General features: G+C 48.1%; 1 long non-coding RNA gene across 1 annotated transcript; it reads left to right on the plus strand.

Moving 5' to 3' along the window:
• Positions 1-6,761: 6,761 nt before the first annotated feature.
• LOC144602740 (uncharacterized) lies at positions 6,762-10,170 on the plus strand. Its single transcript, XR_013548496.1, has 3 exons — positions 6,762-6,901; positions 7,044-7,158; positions 9,711-10,170. It is a non-coding gene; the product is annotated as an uncharacterized LOC144602740 (long non-coding RNA).
• The last annotated feature ends 295 nt before the right edge of the window (positions 10,171-10,465 follow it).

Below are 10,465 nucleotides of genomic sequence, written 5' to 3' on the forward strand. Positions count from 1 at the left end.
TAGAGTCATACAGTGTGGAAACGGGCCCTTCAGCCCAACTTGCCCACACCAACCTACATGCCCCATCCACACTGCACCTACATCTAAACCTCATTGGTGACCCTCTGACTATCCTTGATCGGACTTTGCTGGCTTTACCTTGCACTAAACGTTATTCCCTTATCATGTATCATGGCCCAATTTTAATCATGTATTGTCTTTCTGCTGACCGTTTAGCACACAACAAAAGCTTTTGCTGGAATTTACTCGCTGGAATTTAGAAGACTGAGGGGGGATCTTATAGAAACATATAAAATTCTTAAGGGGTTGGAGAGGCTAGATGTGGGAAGATTGTTCCCGATGTTGGGGAAGTCCAGAACCAGGGGGTCACAGCTTAAGGATAAGGGGGAAGTCTTTTAGGGACCGAGATGAGAAAACATTTCTTCACACAGAGAGTGGTGAGTCTGTGGAATTCTCTGCCACAGAAGATAGTTGAGGCCAGTTCATTGGCTATATTTAAGAGGGAGTTAGATGTGGCCCTTGTGGCTAAAGGGATCAGTGGGTATAGAGAGGAGGCAGGTATAGGTTACTGAGCTGGATGATCAGCCATGATCATATTGAATGGCGGTGCAGGCTCGAAGGGCCGAATGGCCTACTGCTGCACCTATTGTCTATGTTTTCTATGTTTTCAATGTACCTCGGTACACGTGACGATAAACTAAACTGAACACTAGTCCCACCTGCCTGCGCTTGGTCCATATCCCTCCAAACCTGTCCTATCCATGTACCTGTCTAACTGTGTCTTAAACTTTGCGATAGTCCCAGCCTCAACTACCTCCTCTGGAAGCTTGTTCCATACACCCACCACCCTCGGTGTAAAAATGTTACCCCTCAGGTTCCTATTAAATCTTTCCCCTTCAACTCAACCCTATGCCCTCTGGTACCTTGATTCCCCTACTGTGGGCAAAAGACTTGATGGTAAACATGTATTGTCTTGGATGGCGGTGCTGGCTCGAAGGGCCGAATGTCCTCCTCCTGCACCTATTGTCTATTGTCTATTGTCTATGTGGCATCAGGCAAGAGGTACAGAAGTGTGAAAGCGCACACCTCCAGATTCAGAGAAAGTGACAATAAACGAAACTAAATCTTTCCCCCTCACCTTAAACCTATGTCCTCTGATTCTCGATTCCCCTCCTCTGGGCAAGAGAGGATGTGTCTACCCAAACTATTCCTCTCATGACTTAGTACATAGACCATCAACTCATTGTTGATATTGTAATCACCAAGGACTCAGACCGCACTGGGAATGAGTGAGAAGGTCACAAGTGATAGGATTAGAATTAGGCCATTCGGCCCATCAAGTCTATTCCGCCATTCAATCATGGCTGATCAGGATCGTATAGAAACATATAAAGTTCTTAAGGGGGTCAGGCAGCATCTCGAGAGAGAAGGAATGGGTGACGTTTTGGGTCGAAACCCTTCTTCAGACTGAAGAAGCTGCCTGACCCGCTGAGCTACTCTAGCATTTTGTGTCTACCTGCGATTTAAACCAGCATCTGCAGTTCTTTCCGACACAGAAATTCTTAAGGGATTGCACAGACTCGATGCAGGAAACATGTTCCCAATGTTGGGGGAGTCCAGAACCAGGGGTCACAGTTTAAGAATAAGGGGTCGGCCATTTAGGACTGAGATGAGGAGAAACTTTTTCACCCAGAGAGTTGTGAATCTGTGGAATTCTCCGTCACAGAAGGCAGTGGAGGCCGATTCACTGGATGTTTGCAAGAGAGAGTTAGAAATAGTTGTTAGGGCTTACGGAATCAAGGGATATGGGGAGAAAGCAGGAACGGGGTACTGATTTAGGATGATCAGCCATGATCATATTGAATAGCGGTACAGGCTTGAAGGGCCGAATAGCCTACTCCTGCACCTATATTCCATGTCTATGTTTCTATCTACCTCTCCCTCCTAATCCCTTTCTCCTGCCTTCTCCCCATAATCTCTGACACCCACACTAATCAAAAATCTATCAACCCCTGCCTTAAAAATATCCACTGACTTGGCCTCCACAGTCTTCTGTGGCAAAGATTTCCACAGATTCACCACCCTCTGACGAAAGAAACATCTCCTCATCTCCTTCCTAAAAGAACGTCCTTCAATTCTGAGGCTGTGACCTCTGGTCCTGGACTCTCCCACTAGTGGAAACATTCTCTCCACATCCACCCTATCCAAGTCTTTCACTATTCTGTATGCTTCAATTAGGTTTCTCCCCCCCCCCCCCCCCCTCAATCTTCCAAACTTCGAGTACAGGCCCAATGCCGACAAACGCCCATCGTCGGTTGACCGATGATCATTCCTTCTTGAGGTCTAGAATTTACGGTCACAGCCATGAATCCCTCCTGATATCACAACTGTGTCCTTCCCACATCTCACTCCATTACACCCGTGCTTGAGAGCGATTATTACACAGCAAACTAAATTATTGTCAATCTATCTAAACAGATCTCCCACCCACATTCCAAAGATGGATGGGTCTATTGGTTAATTGGTTTGAAATAAATGTAAAAAATTGTCCCTAGTGTGTGTTGATGTTCGTGGATCGCTGGGCGGTGGGCCGAAAGGCCTGTTTCTGCGCTGTATCTCTAAACTAACCCACGCAGGTCACGGGAAGAATGTACAAACTCCATACAGACATCAACCACAGTCAGGATTGAAGCTAGATCTCGGGCACTGTGAGGCAGCAACTCTACCGCTGCACCACAGTGTTGCCCAACAAGGAACTACTCATTGTGCTGTTTGAACAGATTTCATTCCTGTTTCCTCGTGTTCCCAGTTTGCGTTCCTGTTTTGGGCTGATTCCGTCACGTGAAACTAGTTGGGGAAGTTCAAACCACGAGTTCTGATGCTGTAAAAAAACAAACCCCCCAAAATATTTTGACCTTTCTGACTCATCTGGTTAAAATGGAAACTTCTGTTTTATAATATCGGCAGGAACTGCAGATGGGGATTACACCGAAGATAGTGTGATATCATGAGAGGTAGAGTCATAGAGGGGAGATACATTTCCTCCCGGTGGATGCAACAAGGACTACAAACCATCATGGCTGCCAGCAAAAGACTACAAACCCCATAGTCAGCAGGGCTGCCTGCCCTGCTGACACTGATTGCTGCTGACACTGATTGCTGCTGACGCTGATTGCTGCTGACACTGATTGCTGCTGACATTGATTGCTGCTGACACTGATTGCTGCTGACACTGATTGCTGCTGACACTGATTGCTGCTGATTGCTGCTGACACTGATTGCTGCCCAGCTGAACCAGGTGAGCTGATTGCCTCAGTGAGAGAGCTAAAAGGGAAGGGAAGCAGTGTATTTAGAGGGAGAGGGAGAGGGAGAGGGAGAGGGAGAGGGAGAGGGGGAGGGGGAGGGGGAGGGGGAGGGGGAGGGGGAGGGGGAGGGGGAGGGGGAGGGGGAGGGGGAGGGGGAGGGGGAGGGGGAGGGGGAGGGGGAGGGGGAGGGGGAGGGGGAGGGGGAGGGAGAGGGAGAGGGAGAGGTTTTGTAAGAAGGCAGCAAGCTACAGTTTTGATTTAACTACCTGTTTTGGTTTTGTGTACCTGTCTGCAAACAATTAAGTTTACCTGTTTTTGGAAAAGACTAAATATATGGAATTTAAGTTTGAAAACAAGAACGTTTCTGTCTTCATTTCCGGCACCCACACCTCCCAACCTTCAAGAGAAAAGCTCCCGACCTCTCAAGACATCACAATAGACACAAAGTGCTGGAGTAACTCAGCGGGACGGGCAGCATCTCTGGAGAGAAGGAATGGGTGACGTTTCAGGTCGAGACCCTTCTTCAGACTGAAGAAGAGTCTCGACCCGAAACAGCACCCATGTCTTCTCTCCAGAGATGCTGCCTGTCCCGCTGAGTTACTCCAGCATTTTGTGTCTATGTCCAGGTTTGCAGACTGGACTGTCACTGTGTGTGCGGTTTATTGTGCATTCTTATACCTTTGCAGCGTTACAGTTACAAAGAATAATCCGAGCAAGCTCAAGGCGTTGCACGTCGGGAGGTTAAATGAAAGGTGAAAATATACAATATTAATTTAGTTTAGTTCAGTTTAGTTTAATGTCACGTGTACTGAGATACAGTGAAAAGCTTTTGTTGCGCGCTAACCAGTCAGCAGAAAGACAATACACGATTACAATCGAGCCATTTACAGCTAACAGATATATGATAAGGGAATAACGTTTAGTGCAAGGTAAAGCCAGCAAAGTCCAATCAAGGATAGTCCGAGGGTCTCCAATGAGGTAAATAGTAGTTCAGCACTGCTCTCTGGTTGTGGTGGGATGGTTCAGTTGCCTGATAACAGCCGGGAAGAAACTGCCCCTGAATCTGGAGGTGTGCGTTTTCACACGTCTGTATCTTTTGCCCGATGGGAGAGGGGAGAAGAGGGAGTGGCCGGGGTGAGACTGGTCCTTGATGATGCTGCTGGCCTTGCCGAGGCAGCGTGAGGTGTAGATGGAGTCAGTGGAAGGGAGGTTGGTTTGTGCGATGGTCTGGGCTGCTGGCCTTGCCGAGGCAGCGTGAGGTGTGGATGGAGTCAGTGGAAGGGAGGTTGGTTTGCGTGATGGTCTGGGCTGCTGGCCTTGCCGAGGCAGCGTGAGGTATAGATGGAGTCGGTGGAAGGGAGTTTGGTTTGTGCAATGGTCTGGGCTGCGTCCACAATGCACTGCGATTTCTTGCGGTCTTGGATGGAGCTGATCCCAAACCAAGCTGTGATGCATCCTGACCCTCAGCCTGATGGAAGTGTGGTCAAAGGTGGCAATCTGCGCCAGGTCCATCCTTCACAACACCTGAGACAGGTAGAACTTCAGCAGGTAGGTAGTGACACTTTGTGCCCACGTGCCTTGGCTCTACGCTCCGCCTGATACAGGCACCCGCGAAGATGGGCATTGGGCACCATGGTGAGGGTGACCTTTGCTCAGTCCGCCTGAACCTACCTGATCTCCCAGTTGCCAAACACTTTAACTCCCCCTCCCACTCCCACACTGACCTTTCTGTCCTGGGCCTCCACCATTGTCAGAGTGAGGCCCAGCGCAAATTGGAGGAAGAGCACCTCATATTTTGCCTGGGCAGTGGTTTGAGTAGTGATTACTCTAACTTCAAGTACCCCTTGCATTCCCACTCACTCCATCCCTCCCCCACCCAAGTCGCACCAGCTTCTCGTTCTCACCCAGCAAACAGCTAACAATGACCTTTTTCCTTGATTATTGTTACCTTTTTGCATTCATTCATTGTTCTTTATCTCTCTACATCATCGTCTATACCTCTCGTTCCTTTCTCATCTGACCCTCACTCTGCAGAAGGGTCTCGACCCGAAACATCACCCATTCCTTCTCTCCAGAGATGCTCCCCTTCCAGCATTTTGTGTCCATCTTCGGTTCAATCCAGCATCTGCAGTTCTTTCCTACACATTTAGTTTAATTTGGAGACACAGCGCGGAAACAGGCCCTTCGGCCCACCGAGACTGCGCCGACCAGCGATCCCCACAGACTAACACTATCCTACACACAGTAGGGATAATTTACATTTATACCCTACCCAATTAACCTACATACCTGTACATCTTTGGAGTGTGGGATGAAACCGAAAATCTCGCAAAAACTCACGCAGGTCACGGGGAGAACGTACAAACCGTTCAGACAGCGCCCGTAGTCGGGATTGAACCCGGGTCTCCGGCGCTGTGAGGCACACAGGTATATATACACAAACACACACACACATATATATGCATATTGTGATATAATGAGAGGTAGAGTCATAGAGGGGAGATACATTTCCTCCTGGTGGATGCAACAAAGGACTACAAACCATCATGGCTGCCAGCAAAAGACTACAAAACCCATAGTCAGCAGGGCTGCCTGCTCTGCTGACACTGATTGCTGCTGACTCTGATTGCTGCTGACACTGATTGCTGCTGACACTGATTGCTGCTGAAACTGATTGCTGCTGATTGCTGCTGACACTGATTGCTGCCCAGCTGAACTAGCTGAACTAGCTGAGCTGATTGCCTCAGTGAGAGACCTAAAAGGGAAGGGAAGCAATGTATTTAAAGAGAGAGACAACGACTGGAGCAGAGAGGGAGAGAAGCAGTGTTTGAGTTATATTTTGTAAGAAGGCAGCAAGCAACAGTTTTGATTTAACTACCTGTTTTGGTTTTATGTACCTGTCTGCAAACAATTAAGTTTACCTGTTTTTGGAAAAGACTAAATATATGGAATTTAAGTGGAAAACAAGAACTTTTCTGTCTTCATTTCCGGCACCCACACCTCCCAACCTTCAAGAGAAAAGCTCCCGACCGCTCAAGACATTACAATATATATATATATATATATATAGGCCATTTAGAACTGAGATGAGGAAAAGCTTTTTCAGTCAGAGAGTTGTGAATCTGTGGAATTCTCTGCCTCAGAAGGCAGTGGAGGCCAATTCTCTGAATGCATTCAAGAGAGAGCTAGATAGAGCTCTTAGGGATAGCGGAGTCAGGGGGTATGGGGAGAAGGCAGGAACGGGGTACTGATTGAGAATGATCAGCCATGATCACATTGAATGGCGGTGCGTACAGGCTCGAAGGGCCGAATGGCCTCCTCCTGCACCTACTGTCTATTGTTTATTATCCATATTTGTCAAGCAGATATGTCATTGGGCCCGGGACTCATGACAAAAGCATTTGACTTCGCGATTGATTCCCTGAAACTGAAACTGCGCCCTAGAGGCGAATCCTGCACACATACACATAGACATCGTTCAGTGCGGTCGAACAAAGGCGATCACGCCAACAACAACAAAAAAATCTACAAAAAAAAAACTTCTCCTGCAGAATGGCATCAGTTTCCCCGAAGTGGTACCAGACGTCGATGGAAAGGTATTGAAATGACAAGCGAGCGATGTTGTTACACTGATGTTGTTACACATTACACGATGTTGTTACACTGTGCAATTTCCCCACTGAGCTCGGCTGGGAAGGTGTTTGTTGACTCGCTGTTTCTGCCCTGTCTGCCCAACAGTTTCATGAACAGAGTGGCAATTGTCAGCGTGTCCACTTACAGGGATCGATACCTGGAGGAGATGAGGAAAGGTGATTACCAGACGAAGAAAGCTGAGCAGAATGGGCAGCACAAGGTGCGGTATTGCTTTTGTTTCCCCCCCATCGCGATCTCAACGCTGCTGTATATCTGCTTTCACCTCGAACAGTCGTTGTAAAGTCGGTGCAGAGACTGAAACTGCTTTATATTTCAATCTGAGCCTGAAGAAGGGTCTCGGCCCGAAAAGTCACCCATTCCTTCTCTCCAGAGATGCTGCCTGACCCGCCGAGTTACTCCAGCACTTTGTGTCCATCTCCAGAAACATAGAAACATAGAAAATAGGTGCAGGAGGAGGCCATTCGGCCCTTCGAGCCTGTACGCACCGCCATTCAATATGATCATGGCTGATCATCCAGCTCAGTAGCATGTACCTGCCTTCTCTCCATACCCCCTGATCCCTTTAGCCATAAGGGCCACATCTAACTCCCTCTTAAATATAGCCAATGAACTGGCCTCAACTACCTTCTGTGGCAGAGAATTCCACAGACTCACCACTCTGTGTGAAGAAATATTTTCTCATCTCAGTCCTAAAAGACTTCCCCCTTATCCTTAAGCTGTGACCCCTGGTTCTGGACTCCCCCAACATCGGGAACAATCTTCCCGCATCTAGCCTCTCCAACCCCTTAAGAATTTTATATGTTTCAATAAGATCCCCCCTCAGTCTTCTAAATGACCCGCTGAGTTACTCCAGCATTTTGTGTCTAACTCCAGAGATGCCTCCTGACCCGCTGAGTTACTCCAGCACTTTGTGTCTATCTCCAGAGATGCTGCCTGACCTGCTGGAGTAACTCAGCGAACCAGGCAGCATCTCTGGAGAGAAGGAATGAGTTTTCCCCCCTTTTTTAAAACAACAATAAACGTTTTGGGTCAAGACCCTACTTCAGACTGATGTCAGGGGAGTGCGAGGTAGAAACTAGACAAGTCAACAGACAATAGGTGCAGGAGGAGGCCATTCGGCCCTTCGAGCCAGCACCGCCATTCAATGTGATCATGCCTGATCATTCTCAATCAGTACCCCATTCCTGCCCTCTCCCCATGCCCCCTGACTCCGCTATCCTTAAGAGCTCTATCTAGCTCTCTCTTGAATGCATTCAGAGATGGTACATAGATAAGGAAGTCTATAGACAAGGGCAGTCATGGCGGCACAGCGGTAGATTTGCTGCCTCACAGCGCCAGGGACCCGGGTTCAATCCCCACCACGGGTGCTGTCCGTACGGAGTTTGTACGTTCTCCCCCCGACCCTCTTGGGTTTTCTCCGAGGTCTTCGGTTTCCTCCCACGCTCCAAAGACGTGCAGGTTTGCAGGTTAATTGGCTTGGTGTAAAATGACCCGAAACGTCACCAATTCCTTCTCTTCACAGATGCTGCCTGTCCCACTGAGTTACTCCTGCATTTTCTGTCCACCTTCAAACAAAAGTAGAAATGAGTAAACAGCCCCACCTAGTGGTGGCGACAGCAATAGAGTTGCAGAACCTCCTTCCATGGGAAGACTTACATGGAGTCACAGAGTGATACAGTGTGGAAGCAGGCTCTTCGGCCCAACTTGCCCACACCGGCCAACATGTCCCAGCTACACTAGCCCCACCTACCTGCTCTTGGTCCAAATCCCTCCAAACCCGTCCTATCCATGTACCTGTCTAACAATTTCTTAAGCGTTGGGATCGTCCCAGCCACAACTACCTCCTCTGGCAGCTCGTTCCATACACCCACCACCCTCTGTGTGAAAAGGTTTACCCTCAGATTCCTATTAAATCTTTTCCCCTTTACCGTGAACCTGTGTCCTCTGGTCCTCGATTCCCCTACTCTGGGCAAGAGACTCTGTGCATCCACCCGATCTATTCCTCTCATGATTTTATACACCTCTATAAGATCCATTATAAAATGTTCTTTCCATTAAACAATGTTATTGCCCACACATGTACGTCAGAAAGCTGTTAGCATTGGAAAGAATTTTCATTACGACTGTGGGAATTACATACACATGCAGGATTTCTATATTACTGCAGATTGTCACCAATTGTATATTTTATTCACTAGATTTAGCCCTATTATTTATTTATTTAGGGAGGCAGCGATAGAGTTGCTGCCTCACAGTGCCAGAGACCCCGGTTCGATCCTAACCACGGGTGCTGTCTGTATGGAGTCTGTACACCCACCCTGTGACCTGCGTAGGTTTTCTCCGGGTGCCCCGCTTTCAACCCACACTCCAAAGACGGCAAGTGGCGCAGCGGTAGAGTTGCTGCCTTACAGCGCTTACAGCGCCAGAGACCCGGGTTCAATCCTTACTACGGGCGCTGTCTGTACGGAGTTTGTACGTTCTCCCCGTGACCTGCGTGGGTTTTCTCCGAGACCTTTGGTTTCATCCCACACTCCAAAGACGTACAGGTTTGTAGGTTAGTTGGCGTGGTATAAATGTAAATTGTCCCTGTTGTGTGCATGATAGTGTTCGTGTGCGGGGATCGCTGGTCGGCGTGGACTCGGTGGGTCGAAGGGCTTGTTTCCACGCTGTATCTCTAAAATCTAAAGTTCTAAAAGAACAGCTATTTGCAATGCTGCTGGCTAATGATATTATTTACATACTGCATTCCAGGGCAGACTGCAAAATAAATCAAAAACATGCCAAAAGTGAAAACCCAATTCATCGAACAACCTTATGCAAGAATTACAGCACATCAAGACTTTTTTTAAAGATCGATAAGCTTCTCTGAAATGTAAAATTTAAATGCAATTCTCCGAGCTAGCTTGTGCAAGGGTTAAAACAAAATCAACTTATTTTTAGGAGATCTGCAGAAACTATACCTGAAATATAAATTTTGAATTCTGACTTTGTTCTCGAGATTTCTCAAAATTTGTTAACATGTTAACCTTTGCTATTGTTTTTAAAATGACGCTCGCTGATAACCTGGTTAATGTTTTATTACCGCCGATACTTCTACAAAACAATAAAATTTATGTAGCATTGTCAGTTCTTGCTTTTTTCATGGACAGGTGGGACAGTGTAGGCAAAAGTTTAAAAAGACATTTAAAATCTACTTGCAATACATAATATAATGCAGGTACCCTCTCCTCCCCTCCACCCTACCCCTATCTTGCCCTCCCTCCCTCCCTCCCTCCCTCCCTCCCTCCCTCCCTCCCTCCCTCCCTCCCTCCCTCCCTCCCTCCCTCCCTCCCTCCCCACCACCTCCCTATCGACCCTGCTCCCATCTAGATCCCTCCCCTCCCCGCCCTTCTTCTCACCCCCCCCTTCCCTCCCTCCCCTCCCACCCACTCTCCCTCCCCCTCTCCCCTCTCCCCTCTTCCTCCTCCCCCTCCCCCCTCCCCCTAACCAATCCTTTCACCATCTGA

This window comes from Rhinoraja longicauda, chromosome 19, assembly GCF_053455715.1.
Source record: "Rhinoraja longicauda isolate Sanriku21f chromosome 19, sRhiLon1.1, whole genome shotgun sequence".
Classification (NCBI taxonomy): Eukaryota; Metazoa; Chordata; class Chondrichthyes; order Rajiformes; family Arhynchobatidae; genus Rhinoraja; species Rhinoraja longicauda.